Source organism: Aulonocara stuartgranti (genome assembly GCF_965226115.1).
Source record: "Aulonocara stuartgranti genome assembly, chromosome: 15".
Classification (NCBI taxonomy): Eukaryota; Metazoa; Chordata; class Actinopteri; order Cichliformes; family Cichlidae; genus Aulonocara; species Aulonocara stuartgranti.
This window is the reverse complement of record NC_138951.1, coordinates 17,296,125-17,313,621: the sequence shown is the minus strand read 5'-3', so window position 1 is coordinate 17,313,621 and position 17,497 is coordinate 17,296,125.

Genomic DNA, 17,497 nt, shown 5'->3' with positions numbered 1-17,497 from the left:
CCAGTCAGTAAATACAGCAGAGAGGTATGTGCCACAGTAACGGTGCTGCTGAACCGAATCTGAAACAGACATCCTCACGACTACAGAATCTAATTCATATTCTGTTCACACCAGCTGCAGGAAGTGGATGTGGAGGACTGGAATGGTACTACACCACAAGGGTGGGATTGTCTCCGTTAAGTGTCTTCATTTTGGTTTAAGAGGTGAAACCCCCCCTTTGGATTATATGGAAATAATAAATTCACTTTGACCAAGAAGCTTATTGTGCCTGACTAACAGCAGTTTGCTTAAATACCAGACTGATTCTAATCACAAAGGACTTTATGTGTTCTCCACAGTTTTTCCTCCTGATGGAGGCCAATGGAACATCATGAAAAAATAAATGTCATCTTTATTTGACTTTTTTCTGATTTATTTTTGTTTACTTTGATTCATAAATAGTCATATTTCGGCACTACCACTTCTGAATGGTCCGACTGAAGGGGATTTGTTATGCTTTTTCATAATGCCACAGATTTCACAATTTTTGAATACTCATATAAAAACATGACCAAAAATACAAATAATTTGTCCGCAACACATTTAAAACTTCCACACTGACACCACTCTCCCTGTTTCACCATCACTGGCAGTGACTGTCACTCACTGCCTGTCCCCAGACAGCAGCCCATGTTCAGCTTCCAGCTCTGAATGTCACAGTTTAAGCCTCAGGTCACCTATGTTAGCCACCGCTGCTAGCCCAAACTCAGGAGTAATCGTCTGTCATAGTATCGTCTGTGTTTCATGTATTAATCATCATTCCCCTGTTCATAGTGTATTGTCCATAGTGAATTCATAGTGTATGTTACTATCGCTCCAAGTACCCGCACTGCTCATAGTTGTATTGTATTTCGTGTGTTCCCTCGTACATAGCCCTGTCCCATTCATTAGTCTCTCGTAAATAGATGTTGTTAATTCAACATTGTGTACATAGTTACTGTTTTACGTTCACAAGCGCTGTATACAATCCCACATTCTTTATTAAAAGATATTTCACGCAGCTCCTTGTGTCTGAGTTTTATGTCAGACATGTTAAAGAACATGTAACCTGATGGAATCCATGAAGTGTTAAAGTACTTTTTTGGTACTACTGCTGTCTCTTTGAACCAAAGGCGCATCATAAATTAGATGAGAAAAAATTATTACACAAATTTTCCTTTCATAATTTTAAGGGTATAGAAGGAGCAGAAAGTTTAAAACTTTGACCACATTTTACCGTCAGTTTCATATGAGCCATGGCTGATTCATAGTTATTTGAAGTAATATTAAAATAATTTGCAAACACTTTACAGTGGAGTCTCCATTTTATATCTAGTTTTTTTCTGCTTAAGTGTCAACTCTAGTTGAAATGTAATAATATTAGCAGTTAACAGAAATAACAAGAACAGGTTGGTCACCAGCTTATAAACTCCTAACTTATACTATCTTACCAATTAGTACATACAAAAAATGAGTAGATGTCTTACACTCCTTAGGTACATAAACATAAAAACAGTTATGCTCTTAGATGATGTCTTAGATCTCTGTCTTCTTTTTGGTGTAAGCCTCAGTTCACTATAGTGAATAATGTGATTTCTGTTACCAACTGCACTTAACAGTTAATCTATTTTAAATTAAATCAAGTTAACTCATTAATGTCTCTTAGGTCTGTAACAAGGAGGTGAGGAAGCAAAATGCTTTAATGATTTAACTTCAGGTAGTTCTAAACTTCAACATGTTTCAGCACAAAGTGCTGATATAGTCTGGAACACCTACCTCTGCACTGACGTGTAGGCTGCTATAAATCAAATCAAAACTCAAAAAGAGTATTTCTGCTGCACGCTCCCCTACAAAGCGGCTGTTGATTCCTGAGGGCCAGATGTCACTGCTGAAGACGGATGTTTGGGCTGAGGAGAAAGCAGAGCTCTGTCCTCTTTTACACACAGATGATTTCCAGGTTAAATTGTACTGTAAAAGTTTCAGATGTTGGTGCTAACAGAATGCATGTATTTAGCTTTTGCAATGATCCACTTGGACAACCTGCAGTTTTATGTATTCATATAGTAAAACCCATTCACATTTTATTTTATCTGCATTTATGTGGAAAATGTAGTTGCTGGCAATCCATGACTACTTTACTATTTCACTGCTAAGATACCATGAAGCAATTTGCAATACTATGCTAACTTCCACCCGTGTAAAGCCTGTGTACTCTACATTGTTTACTTTATTTAATCTTGTGAAGTAAAATAGAGAGCTCTTAACTGCAGAGTCAACTGGTCTCATTAAGATGCTAGAGTTGGTACTATTATGGGCTTTGAAGATGATAATGACAGGTGGACTCAAATGCAAGACCCCCAAACACACTGTTTATTTTGCACAGGAAACCTGCACAGTTAAGGACTGGTACAACTGGAGCCAGGGGCGTAATTTCCAGGGGGTTAGAGGGGTTATGACCCCCCAATAATCAGACCCAGCCAATATAACCCCCCCAACAAAATTATGAATTATCTTGCATGATGTATTTATTTATTTAGACAGAGATCTTGACCCCCCCCCCCCCCCCCCCCCCCCCCAGTGTTCAGCACAAAGTTACGCCGATGACTGGAACTTCGAAAGACAGATCTGGTCACTGTGAGCACCCTCTTTGGGAGAGAGGAATGCGGGATTAGTCCAAGAAAAGTCATTAATAGAGACTCCACTGAGAGTTTCCAGTATGTGCAGGAGTTTCTGAGGAGGGTAGGTCATTTTGAGAAAGATACTTAATGGGGGGAGCCACTAGTTTGCTTTGTCACTGAAGACAAGGGTGTTTGAGGGTGGAGAGATTGTAGGGCAAGTACTCCAGAGGAGGAATCCAATAGTATGAACAGGGAGGTCGTACTGGTGATAGCTCCACTTTTTGGCCATGCAGGAAAACACTAAAAACGGAGAGACAAGGATATTAGCACCAAGCGTCTACAGAAATGCAGGAGAGTTATATGAGAGCCTGATTACCACACAAGAGGGGCAGACAATCTGGCAGAGAATGGGTGCCAAAGCTGGTCCTAAAGTACAGACTGTTGATGAGATTGATGAGAAACAGGTGCCTTTGCCAAAGAGCAGGAACCTAGGAGTGCACCAATAGGTGGATTCACACCTGCCCAACCCAATCTGGGCCTGATAAAATAAAGCAAGATCTGCTTCCTGGATTTAAAATAGCCTTGATAAAGAACATAATCAATTACTTATATGTACCAGTGTTTTTGGTTTATTGCTAAGCAAAGAAAATAAGCCACTCCAGAAGGGTTTTCACAAAGTCTCATGTACAGCATTAAAGTCTTATTACCAGCTGCTACCCAATATGCATTCGCTTCCTAACAAAAGTCTCAAAGTTTGTGACATGACAAGCATTCTTGGCCTTTATTGTGTCAACCTGAAGAACACTGTGGAGTGTTCTGCGTTTTGTTGGAAAGGTCTACAATAAGAAACATCTGCATTTTCGTAAATGCAAAACGTGTCTGCACGCAGAAGTTTTCTGGGACTTCTAAAAACCAAAACCTCATCCAGTATGTACTGTTCCCTGCTCAATTTGCTTTGAAATGCAAAAATGTCTGGGTGCATGATTCAGTATGCTGAATCAAGTGACTCACTTTTTTGTTAATCAATTTAAAATGTTTTAGGGTTTTAGGGTTCATTTGATTCTCAATAGTTTTTCTGCATTTATTCCTATTTAGGGCAGCATAGTTTAGGGCCCTAAAGTGTGTAATTTTTGCTAAAACAATTATTGAACAAGTCATTTTGATATAAAACGAATCACTGAACGTTTAAGTAGCTGCTGAGTGACTGTTTAAAGCAACGCCTGTAAGCCTCTCAAACATAATCTTTCTCTTTGACATCATTTGAAATAAAATATCGTGTGGGATTGAACTTTTAGTCAGACAGAAAAAGCTGTGTGATTATGTTATTTCATTATTATTCTCCATTTTCACAAACATTTAAAGACTTCATTCATGTCTTCATGAATGATGGATCTGATAACTGCTAAAATGAACCCAATACAGACCTTAGCCACAGACTGGATCACAAAATCAGTTGCCTGAGGTTGAACCACAGCTTTGGTGTAAATAATGTTTGTTTTTTTTAATCTGTAGATGTGCTAGACAAATGACAAGAGTATTTGTTGCTGAGCTCACATGCAGAGGATAATTTGTGGAATGCATGTGTTTAAACTAATATTTACACCCAGGTTGGCAGAGTAATTAAAGATTTTCCAGTAAATATTATGGGAAAAAACATCAAACTTGTCCATCATCTCCATTGGGTCTGTAACAGCTGGAGAACACATCAATAATTTCTTACAGCTACATTGCTTTCACACAAATTCTGTGTTTCTACAGTTTGATGGGAATTTTTAAAAATTTTTCTCCCAGTGTTGTCCCGTTTCCCTCAATCTTTGCTGTTTGCTCAAGCAAAGAGAAAATAAAGAGAATTTCATGCGAGACAGAACTGCAACTGCAAGATGTCCAGTATAGTACAGTATCAGCCTGTTCATTTATCCAACTATCACAAAGATACCACTATGCAGTCTGTAAGCTTTTAGACTCAAGGGAGACCGAAAGGCCAGACCGCCAGACATGGCATGAACCCGGTGATCCAGACAGAGGAAGGGTCCAGGCACTGTGCAGACATCTAAGTTTAACGGTAACATGGAGGTCAGTGAGAAAGTGTCCGCTGTTCTTTTATGGAGAAATGTATTCCATCTAAACGCTAACATAATATTTCTGAGCCCATATGTGGGGACAATGACATATGGTGAAGTCTGAGGCGGCTGTTAACGACACCTCCTGTCATTTTCATTGAAATGTTAGCTGTTATTGCTTATTACATAATCGTAATGAGCCCATGGAATCTTATACAGTTTGAAAGTTCTAGTGTCTGGTGGTTCGATTGTCAGGGACATGAAAGATGTAATATGAGCAGACACTAGAACCCGCTGTGAGGATGCGGTGGTGTTATTCTTATGAATTTGTTTAAGCTCTTAAATAAATTTCGGAGTTGGGTGGTCTAAAGAGAATCATTAACACATTTTATCAGTATGTAGGTATTTTAACTGTTAGCATATGTGGAATAGAAGATGATTCATACTCACCTAATCAGAACAATGACAAGAATAATACAGTGTATAATTAATTTATTAGACCACCTGTCACTAATTTATAAGACTACTCTAGAGTCTGACCAATATAAGATTTTTGAGAAAACCGATATATCAGCTTATATACATAGAAGTATTTTGCTATTATTTGTTGTGTTTACTTATTTAGTCCTTACTAAGATGTTGGTGGAAAAACTCAGATCAGCACAATTAACTGTGGTTGAAGCATGTTTCACCAATCTCTTCTTCACCTTTTAAATGTTCATTTATCTGCCATTATAGATGCCCAAACCATTCTCATTGCAGTTTGTGATGCATTCATGACCTTTAATCTATTGATTCGTGTTAATGGACTTTTTTTTTTTTTGTGGTTATCGACACAAATTTCCCATCATTATTTAATATTCCTGAACATAACATAGAGCAGACTGTTGAAAATATTCCTGACTTTCAACAGTCTGCTCTTATACATTTTGATTAAAAGGGATGAAAAACGTTACATGGGGACGGGAGTGAGTGAGTTGCCTAGATGTTCATGCCACCTCATACCTCATATGCAAGCTCAAATTATATATATGTAACAGGTTTTCCATAATTTCGGTTTCCATCATTTCTTCATTGTCCAGAAAGAAAAGGTAACAATTTGTGTTCCAAAAGAGGAAAAAAAGATTGAGTTTTTATAACTATTTTAAAAACCGCTGAAAGGCTTCTGATGTATCAGCAAATAGCCAATATCAGCCAAAATATTCGCTGGGCTACTCATTACATTACAGTTGAGGTAAGGTAACATACATTGTGTTACTAACAGCTAGTACATTTTATACCAACATAGATGTCTGTAACATTTAAACCTTTGTGTTACGCTTGTTGGCTGACCTCCACTATATTCCTCATATTAAATTTTTCCTTTCCAGAACAAACAACAGTGTACTGTCTCAAATCAATGCAAAGATAGCAAGAGCAGTGGGTGAACTGTAAGAGTAAGCATGGATAATAGCCGTGGATGTACACATGAAGAATGCTGCAGTCAGACTGTCAACAAACCAAAACAAGAGAAGATCCAGAACAATGGACTTCATTGTTTTGTTTGAGTGCCCAGTGACTGGGATGTACAGCATACAAAGAATGAATCAGAACACATTCATGAAATTTCCATTGGTGAAATAAAAGCAAAAAGCATTTGAACTCAGATGGTGCTGACAACACAGAACAATTAATCTCTCACAATATTAGCTCGAGCAGTTCCTGTTTGTCTGGAGAGGAGTACTAACTGGACTAAAGGCCAGAGCAGCTTCTGTAGGTTTAGTCTGGTCATCCATTGGATCAATCAAATCCCAGCATTCCAGTGGTCGCTATTTCCCCAGCACTTTGTACTTGGGCACTGGAGGAGGGGGCCCGCCACTCAGGAATGTCCTAGGACATGTTATCTGATGGGCTCTGGGTCTATCGTACTACTGCTCAATGGCAAACTGACCCGAAGGCCTTTTCAGACATTAGCTACATAAAACTAATGGCTTCATCAATCTGTTAAAATTATGGCATTCTGTCATACAAACATGTATCATTTGTGCATTTGTGTTCCTCACAGCTTCATTCAGGCACACCCTCACTTTAATAGAGAGTGTCATGGTATGCTCAATATTTGCCAAATGTGCAAAAGACTTGCACAAGTTGTACTTGTGGCCATAAACAATGTGAACATCAACTCTAATGAAATATTACCACACTTCTGAATGCTTAGGTCTCTGCTAGGAGCTGGATCTGTGTTTCTGTGCTACAGCTGCACTATTGTTCTGTGAGAAGGTTGTTTTCTGTACTGCCTGTGCTGTTGCAAGGATAGGTCCATTTGTTAAATTAATATGGACTCTTTTTTCGCTGTTTTTCCTTTTGTCTGTGTTCTAACTGTAATTTTTCACCTGTTGACAGGAAGCTTTAGAGAAAAATAGTGATTTATTAATCATATTCCTTCTTTCCTTTATTCTTTTTTCTTTTGATTTGGATCTAGATTACAAATTTTGGTGTGTCGAGGGAGAAAATGTCTCAACTGAAGGACTTTAGGTCTGATATTTTTGTCTCAATATTTTTTCAGTTTCTTGTAATAACAACAGCTTGCCTCAAGACAACATTCCTTTAGGTTTACAGTCATCTGAAAATGAAAGTTTTCAAAGGACTCCATGAAGTATATCCCATGATTTAATAGCATGTAGAACCACCTTTTTGCAGGAATATCTTTTCTCCATCCATTCGCTTCTGCTTATCCAAGTCAGGGTCATGGGGGGTTGGAGTCTATCCCAGCTGTTTTAGGCCGAGAAGGAATAATTTGAAGTAAGTGTCTGTGGGATGGCTGTAGCTCAGGTGGCAGAGCAGGTCAGCCACTAATCAGAAGGTCGGTGGTTCAATCCCTGGCTGCATGCCAAATATCCTTGGGCAAGATACTAACCCCATGTTTGCCTACTGGTGGTGGTCAGAGGGCCGCCAGTGTCCGGCAGCCTCGCCTCTGTCAGTGCGCCCCAGGGCAGCTGTGGCTACAACGTAGCTTGCCATCACCAGTGTGTGAATGACTGAATGTAGTGTGAAGCGCTTTGGGGTCCTTAGGACTAGAAAAGCGCAGGCCATTTACCAATTAATAGTTTGCTGTGTGACTTTATCAGTTTCTCACAACACAGTGGAGGAATTTTGACCCACTTTTTCTTTTTACAGCATTGCTTATGTTTATTGAGGTTTGTGGACATTTATTTGTATACAACACTTCCAACAGCATGTCAATGGGGTTGAGGAATGGAGTTTCACTGGGAAATTGCAACACTTTGACATTTTTTTCTTTGTCAGCTCTTCTTTTGTTGATTTTCTGCTGTCATTGCCTGACCTAGTTTGGGTCAAGCCTTAGCTGTTGGACAGATGGCCTCATACATGACTCTGCCTTGCTATACGGAGGAGTTCATGATCGACTTCTTTTTTGCATTATGTAATTTGGCCACGTTATGAGGTAAATTTTCTGGGAGGTCCACTCGGGTAGACTGTGTTAACACAAACTTGAATGGTCCAAAAAAGCAAACTACCAAAACTTCAGCTATCATAGAAGCTTCTCACACTTGCTGATGATCAATAAATCCATTACATTTGATCATCAGCACCTGGCTGCTACTTTGCCTCTTAATTCCTATGGAAGCAGGTGGAGTGTACTTAGTTCTTCACAGGATTGCATAGAGTCCGGTGAAAACTTTCTTTTCCACAACTGTATGTTACTTCCTTTGTGCTGTAATAGTGGATATTGCAAGTGCACTAGTGACTATATAGCACCATGTGTATCCAACATTAGAGCTGGCAGAAAAAGATAGCAACTACCCAGTAGTGGAACGTTTGGCTTTCAATAACCAGATATTTCTTCAGGAAATGTTAGGGACCAAACCACAGCTATAAAGAATGGTGCTCTTTACTGATTGTGTAATACTGCTAGCTCATTTGCCAACCTTTTAAAGGTTATAATATACGAATGTTGTCATAACAGTTTCCTTTAATTATGACTTTTTAATAATTTTATCCTTTGATGACTACACAGTGATTGCATTTCATTTTGCCTGTTTTCTTTGCAGTAATAAATCCATGGCAAAAAACCTAAACAGAATATCTTTACGGGATATCTCATGACATCTGCTGCAAACTCAAAGCAGAAAGGCTTCACACAGTTTGCTTGTCAAATTTCATTACATTTTGGAAATATATAGATATAAAACAAAAATATTGCTAATTTACATTTCTATTTTACACTTATATATGCCATTCCAAGAACTGGAAGCAGAACAGAGATGAGAATGGATCCAAAGTGAACCACAGAGTGGTGCAGCCAAAGGCTTGTGACAAAAATACTAAAACCCCCCTGGAACTGTTTGTGACTTAAACTCAATGGATATAGTGTGGAAATTATTTTGGCAATGATAAACCCTGTTTCCATTTCAGACTATACTTTCGCTCCTTCATCTCCCGTTTAATTATGTAACATATGAAAGCTGGTCCTGTAAAAAGAAATGGCCTGCTTGGTGAGTGCCAAAGCAAATCTACAGCGAAAGGCCTAAGCAGGTAAATGCAATCGAAATGCACTTCCTCTTAATTTAACACATAAAAACACATGCGCAAGGAAGGAGTGGATTAACATGATTTAAAAACACATTTCCCCAGGATTTAGTGAAAATAACTGCAGGGATGATTAGCATGGTGTTGATTTTAGGGGTCTTGGCAGGCACGATTTCTCTCATGCGGGGATATGATGAAGCATTTGCTCAAGAGGCTATCCAAAGGGGGCCAGGAAGGTCCACCAAGTGCTGAACTTTCACTTACAAAAGCGCCATTCTATAGGTGCTTTGAGAGGAACGCCAACACCCATGGAAAGTATGACACTGGATGTCCAGGTAAACATTTCCAAGGCAGCCAAGTTTACAATTGCATACAGACTGCTGTGCACTCTCCTCTTCATCCGTAATGCCTTTGAAGCACACTCTAAATGGAGGAGATTTGAGTGTCGGGCGTTGGTATACGGCGGTTTATTTTCACTCTGTGTAAAAACATTCCAAGTGAGGGTGAAGGGAGACGAAAGATTGGGCATGAGGGAATTAAAGGGATTGTATAGCTGTGAGGCGGCATGAGAGACCAAAAAAGAGCAAATGTGCAGTTTGCGGTATGTATAAGAGGTTACAAGGGGGAGCACACGGACATGGGGCAGCAAGCCAGGTTGGTTTGACCATGTATGCACCCTTTGCAAACAGATAGCCATGTGTTCCACAGGAACTGCAGCGGGGGCCCCCGTGCTCATGAAAGCTGCTTCATAAATTGGTAAACCTAGAAGGCCAGCCGCTATTCCCCCCAAAGCGCTTATTTTCTCATCATGATACCTTGATGATGAAACGGGCAGAGGGCAAACATGACGCACACAGGCATTTCTTTATGAGGCTGATGCACACCTGCAGAGGAGACGCGCTACCCATCAGTGGAAATAGGTGGAGGACGGTAGGTTCAACATCCCACCACACTGGACCTGCATTCCCTTCACTTCAGGATACAGGGGCACCTACTGTATGTTCAGCTCCAGGTGCTGTTAAGAGACGAACAACACTCAATCAGTTCATCACCGTCCATCGGCTTCTTAAAAAAAATGGTATAAAAAGTATTTATTTGTTGCTTTTAAAAATAAAGAAGACACAACTAACTTTATTTTACTGAGAATCACATCTAAATTCTGACAAATATGTGTTTTAAATATGGTCTACCGTGCAGATAAACAGTATCTGAAAGTCCTGCCCTCAAGAAATAGGAAAAAATTTAGCAAGGACCTGATTCAGGACCTCACAGATACATCTGGCATACATCAGTTTATCCAGCTACTGTTCATTGAAGCCTCATCAGAAATGGTCTCAGTGGAAGGGAGACTGACTAGAAGTCATTTTTAAGGAAGGGAAACAGGGAAGCTCCGTCCTTTTCTTTATCATAGATCACCTACTAAAGAACATGATGTCTTTTTTATTATGCTGAGGCCTGCAGCTATAGTCTTAGTTATGTTTGTGTGTAGTCATCGGGTTTATTAATGCATTCAGAGTCTCCAAAGAAAGTATTAACATTAGCACCAACCAATCCATGGATCCAAGGTGACCTCAGGTCACCTGCCAAAAACTGTTATTAACTTGATCATTTAAATCAATGAAAAACACAAATAAGCTGTTGTTATATGTGCCGTGAGAAAATAGAAAAACAAAAAACTCTCCCCCTTCCTTCTTCTTGTTATTATCTAACTCAACTAACGACCAAAAGTATTTTAAGGCCTGTGTTCAAGGGGATGAGATTTAAGTCTGTCTCTCAGACTAAGTAGAAGGAGGACATTCTGTTGGCTGAGTGAACGCTGTTCCTGCCAGGCAGTCATCTGTCACTGGAGGTGAGTAATCCTTCTCTTCTCTCTGAATCATCCCCTAGAGGTCAATGCATCTTCATCAGAGCAGCTTCAAAAACCAGTCCTGAAATGATTTTGATTGATTTCATTTGGCAAAGTCAAACTTGCATGAAGTCATTATTTGTGAGCAGTAAATCTTCTTTAGTAAGTAGATCTTTATAAGAAGAAGTTCAATACATTTCAGAATATTTAGCAATTTGCTTTTCATTTACTCTGCTAATTTGATTGCCTTTTTACATACACAGATTATTTTCAATTTACATGACTGTATGTGCCATAACAGGGATTTGACTCACAAAATTATAATTTGAGGGAGACATAATTCAAAATGAGGATTATACATTTTTGTGGATGGTAATGGGGTTGTTGATCAATATTAGGGACTCAGCAATCGTTTTACCAGAGCATACGATTTCTGGCTTCAAAGACAGATTTTCCAGGCTGCACTGGAACAAAAACTCTTGACCATCTAGAGGTAGGTGGGCTTTGTCACTGAAAAAACTCAGTCAGGCATTTTGAATCAACAGTCTTGATGATGTGCTTTCAATGGGGATGGCACATGACCAGGTTTCTCTCTTTCTCTAGACAGATTTAAGGCTTCAGTTAAGTTTCTCATTTTTAAATTAATTTAACTTTCAGCTACGGATGCACATTTTCCACCAGCATTGAGTTTAACAAGTAGTGTATAGCCAAAGCAATGAAAGGCGCATTAACTTCTTACATTTGACATAACCACTGACTTATTTATTTTAATAGATTTCTAATAAATCACCGTGCTTCCATAATTATGTGAAATTATGTAATTGTGCATAAATAGCAAACCTCTTCAGCCACATTTTGTGAATCATTTTATAGAGTTCAATGACATGCAAGACAGTAAGTTTGGAGAAAGATGGCAACTAAAACTTATGGACTAAGGGATTGAAGCCAAGTAGTGATATAAAAGGATTTTTAATGTAAACTTAGATATTTACAAAAGTCAGTTGTCAAGGGTAACCTTGACAACTGACTTGACAAGGACAACAGACTTGCAGGACAGTGATTTAAGGTGCAGTGGCTTTAATGAACAATATGGAGAAGAAGGCCAAAGAATATTTGCAGGTAAGATATTCAACAGGGATTCAGGTCAGTCTCTATTATGGGGTTTCGTGACTTGAATGCAGGTTTTCAGGTGGTTGTGGATTCCTGTTTGGAGCGTAATAGGAATCCATAGTTCTCTCTTTCCTTAGGTTTTCCAGTACTTTAGTCGTTTAGGAACATTCTGAAGTGTTTAGCGGGTGGGGTAAGACAGACAAATTTGCAAGTAAATATGAGGCAGACTCTCCAGCAGGTTTGCTTTGAGGGAGGAAGAGGTAGAACTGCAAAGTAGACCAGAAGCAAAAAGGCCCAAAGCTGAGGAAGATGTTTGAACTATAACACCAAATACTGCAATGATGATGAAGGGAGACGGGTGTACTACAGGCATTGATATTGGCAATAAGAGCAAACCAAATGTAGAACCCAAGAGAAGATCCAGAAATAGACTCAAAAACACAATGCAGTGAAGGGATAACGTAGCACAGAAGAATTCAAGAAAACATTGAGGGCGGTGAAATGAACTAAGAAGGGAAGTAAAAACACAGAAAGTTACACACGGAACAGACTTAAAAACTAAAGTAAGCTCAGAGAAGGACAAGTAATAAATTCAGACACTACTGCACTACTTGCCTAAAATCCAATAAAATTATTTCCTTATTTGGAAATATGGGTTGTTGTTAAAAGGTCATTTCATGCTGTTGGGGTGTTCCACAAATAAGACCAACAAATGAGTTTTAACCTATGACTCAAATTAGTTTCCAGCAAATTTACTTTTTTTGAATCATGACTGTAAAAAGCCAGAGCACCAGTGTTTTACACAATTACCCTTCTCAAAGTAAAGTTTCATGGTGACTTTGGTCCTGATTGATTGTAACTCTTCATAAGCGCTTTGGGGTCCTTAGGGACTAGTAAAAAGTGCTATACAAATACAGGCCATTTACCATATTTGTATTTTAAAAAAATGCAGCCAAAAACAACTATCCTCTCCTTTCATGCTCTTTATATAGACTTCCAGGGTCTGTGCTACTCTACTCTGTTTAACAGAAGGTGAACTTATGGATAAATAGCGGCTATGGCTCTTATCAACAAGGCATTTTTTATCCACAGAATGAGATGTTTGTGCACCACAATCTCAGCAGGTGAGGTGTTTCAAATATACCCCAGCCAACAGTTGTATCATGGTTAGTCTGAACATTAGTGGAAGACCTTTATTTGCAGGATTTAATTCATTGCATTGCTGCCCCATGATTACCTGATTTGATAATTGCATGAATAAGCAAGTGCCCAGATGTTCCTCATAAAGTTGCTCTAAAACTGCTTGCAAATAATGGAGTAGACTACAGTACATTATGTGTGTCACAACATGTGCTCGGCTCTAGCCCACAGGAAGGAATGGTTGAATTGCTCAGAATCACAATATCTTCTTTTACTGATTTTCCTGACAGGAAAAATACTCAAGTCAATAGTTTCAGCATGCCCCAGCAAACAGTGCTGCCTTCAAAGTGGTGAGAAATAAATAGAAAACGGTAGCCAAAAAATGATGGGTATCCTTGGGGGGGAAAGAATCTATGGAAGGCAGGAAACAAAGAATAAAGGGACAAGAAAAATACAACAGACAACTGCAGGCTTTTAACACTGACAGGAAACTAGATCTAGGCGAATAAAATTGCAGGAGAATTGCTTTAAGATTGAACCCTTCTGTTTCAAGAATTAGGGGATGATAACAGCAAGAGACTCGAGGAGTAATCTTTTTGAAATTATCTGGTCATGCCAGGAGTTTTGTTTACTTCAGCTAAATGTCACGTGGAGCTAAGAACCTGTGAATAAGAACTTCTGTGAGCCCATTATGGGCCCCTTGTCAAACCTCACATATACATATGGAAATTCAATTTCCTAATGCTGATCCAACACCCAGGAAGACCTCCCACAAGTGGTGCAACCCTCTGGACTCCACTTTTTGGGCTCCTTGTTCTTGGTCAGAGCCAGTGCGTGGAGTGCTATCTTGAAATAAATCCAAGGTAAGGTTGACACAAATGAGTTTTCAGGCCCAAGCCAGAGGTCCGCACCTATACAGTATGTGTGTCTGGCTGTTGGCGGTCGGCAGATTGTACAGGAACTGCTGCTGGATGTGGGCACAGAGTTGATGTTGTGAAGCCAAAGAAACCCGAATACAGGAAGGTTATGTTTAACTTGGTTAGCGGTAACAGAAAAGCTGCACACTGACTGTAACTGGAGGGGGAAACACTGATGTATCATAACAAGAGTGCGAAAGAGCATGAAAGATTTATTAGCTGCAAAGACATTCTCTGTTAAATAAAACATACTTTGGTTGGCTGAGGCAGAACTCACCTAAAAGCTCGACTCACAACTGATACGAAAAAACTACTTTCTTTGGCTTTTCCTACCCTTCTCTCTGTCTTTATCATTTTCTTTTTGGCATCTCTGTTTTATTTTCATCTCATGCTGACTTCTAACTCCCATCTCTAACTCACTGCTTCTTTCTTTCCCTTTTCCTTGGAAGTGACAGAACAGTGGGCCTTTGATTATGGCAAAGGATAATCTCTAAACTTCTCCATGTGTGAGGAACTAGAGTCCATCCTCATTCCCAAGGTTATGAATGCTGCTGTTTTGACAAAGCTATTGTTATCTTGATGGCTCATCACAACAGTGCTGCAAAATACTCAATTGCAATCGTCAATGAAATGATATTGTTGGAAACCAACAACAATGAATTTTGATCAGTGGCCCATACAGCCACTGAGCCACTTATGTCATCTTAAAGGCTAGAAATCCTACTTTCTAGCTGTATATTTGAGAATGCTGTTGGCTGTGGCTCAGGAGGTAGAGCGAGTCATATGCTAATTGGAAGGTTGGTGGTTTGTTCTCCAGCTGCTCTAGTCTTCATGCCAGAGTATCTTTAGGCCAGATACTGAACTCCAAATTGCTCCTGATGCATTCACGAGAGTGGGAAGGTCAAAAAGCACTTAGACATAGAAGAAAAGTGCTTGTATGAAGGTGTGGGTGCTTTATAAAGCACAATTGCTCAAGTAGAGTAGAAAAGTGCATGTAAAAACCTGTCTGTTTACTGAAAATCAACTAGTACTAGCTGTTCCTGATCTGTCTGCATGGCTCCAAAGATTTTAGACATTTGTTAGAACAACTGTTACACCAGCAATGCTCCCCCTAGATATCAGTCACAGATATCAGCCACAGATATCAGCCACAGGAATACCCACTAATTTTTTTCATTTGCCACATTTAACTTTCACGGGTGCACAGGTACTATGAATGCCTTATTCCTCAGCTGAATCCAAGACTCGATGGAGATGTCTGTAACATGTTATTTGGCATTAACCTCATTCACACACTATCATCTCTGTTCTGCAAAGACTTAATGTAGGGCAGGTAAATCCATGCTCACAGACGCCGTATCCTCTCAGGTCAGATGCACAGGCCTCTCTCTTTGCTCTTCAAGGGAAAGTATTTTGCTAACCTTCAGCAACTGTTTTAAGTCAACATCTATTTCCAGTCAAGAATCCCAAGCAGGTTTTCTCATTTTACAATGAGGGTTCTGTCCTTATCAACATGTTTCTAAATACAAAAAAGCCACATTTCAGACTCTGCAAATTTCACTCGGGGGGCTGGACTGGTACAGTAAACTTAAAGTGACTGAATCAGCAGAGTAGATGCATACATTAAGCATTAATGGTAAAGTACCCTATTTTATTTGTAGCCTACTGTAAATATATGGCTAGGACAGTGATTTATTCCAGTGGTTTGCAATATTTTTAAGGGTAGCTACCCTAAAGAGCTATAGGTAAAACAATGAGTCAGTTGCTCTACGAACCTACCTTCATATCATTCAGTTGTTTGTCATTTTTAATCAGAATCAGAATACTTTATTAATACCTAAGGAAATTATGTAGGTTACTTAATATATTTATGAAACCATAGCTGAGAACTAACACTGATAATAGTTTGAAATTTTTGGTAAATCACATCCATTTCCCGCTTACTTGGCAAAATATAAATAAATGAAGTGACTCAAAACTTTTGCTCAGTACTGTATCTTGTTGAGCATCTCAAAATTATTTTGTGAAACCACTGAAAGTCCAACACTTAGTTGTGAATCACTAATTTAATTTATTAAGCTTAATGAAATTCACATGGAATTCAAACAGTGTCCTTTTTGTGTTCGTATAAGTAATTTAGTCTTTGTGAGACAATCTTTTGACATAATGTGCCATTTTTCTCTTAAGGCACTGTGATGATATATGATGTAGTATTGACAGCCAGAGGTACTTCATGTTTAGAAGCCAACCCTCACAATGACTCCACTGTCACTGTGTTACACAATCAACACTTAGCTTAGAGAGGTGCTAGCCAACTTCTGCTGTAGAGACCACAGAGGCAGTCAAAGGCCAATGTGCTGATGTCACCTATCAGGCTCCATATGTTATCAGTCTCAGCATCATCTGATCTTCTGTTATGACTATGTGGAAGCACTACGATCTCTGTGAACTGGGATGACAATGAGAGGTTGTTAGATGGAAGGTCCTGCACGAAAGGGGAGACTGGGAATGTTTAATTTAACATCTGGAGTGTATTCATCAATTTCTTATTGATGGTAATTATTGCTGTGGGAAGAATGGTGGATAACTTTTATCATATGCAGCCAGACCAACAAAACTGAGCCTTCTTTCACCAGTTGTTTTCACTCTGACCTAATTAGAAGTATTTTTTATGTGAATAGTATTTGTTTTTTCTCTTTTGGAGAATGTTCTTTGCCCATCCTTAAGGGGTTTATTGATGGTAGATACAGATTATAGTGTCCAGTGGAAGAGGAGCAAACGCTCATTTTTACCTCATGTCAAACGTGACATGTGGGCTGAACACATTTGTGAGGTAGTTTAGAGAACTTCTTAAGACTGAGTGCATTTTTTAAAAAGGGACACAAAGTAGGAATGTTTAGGTTACTTGAAACTTTTTTTGAAAAAAACCCCAACAACAACACAACAGCAGTCTTTTTAATAGCAGGTGGCAGTTCATAAATACTCAGTGGAGGTTTCACAGTGTCTGAAATACCAAAATAGCTTCTAGCAGGTTGTCTGCATGCTGTTGCATGCTGGGGGAGCAGGCTGAGGGTCGCAGATGCCAACAGACTTAATAAACTGATCCGTAAGGCCAGCAATGTTGTGGGGATGGAGCTGGACTCCCTCAAGGTGGTGTCGGAGAGGCGGATGCTGTCCAAGATAAAGACAATGTTGGATAACACCTCCCACCCACTCCATGACATGTTGGTCAGTCACAGGAGCTCGTTCAGTGAGAGACTG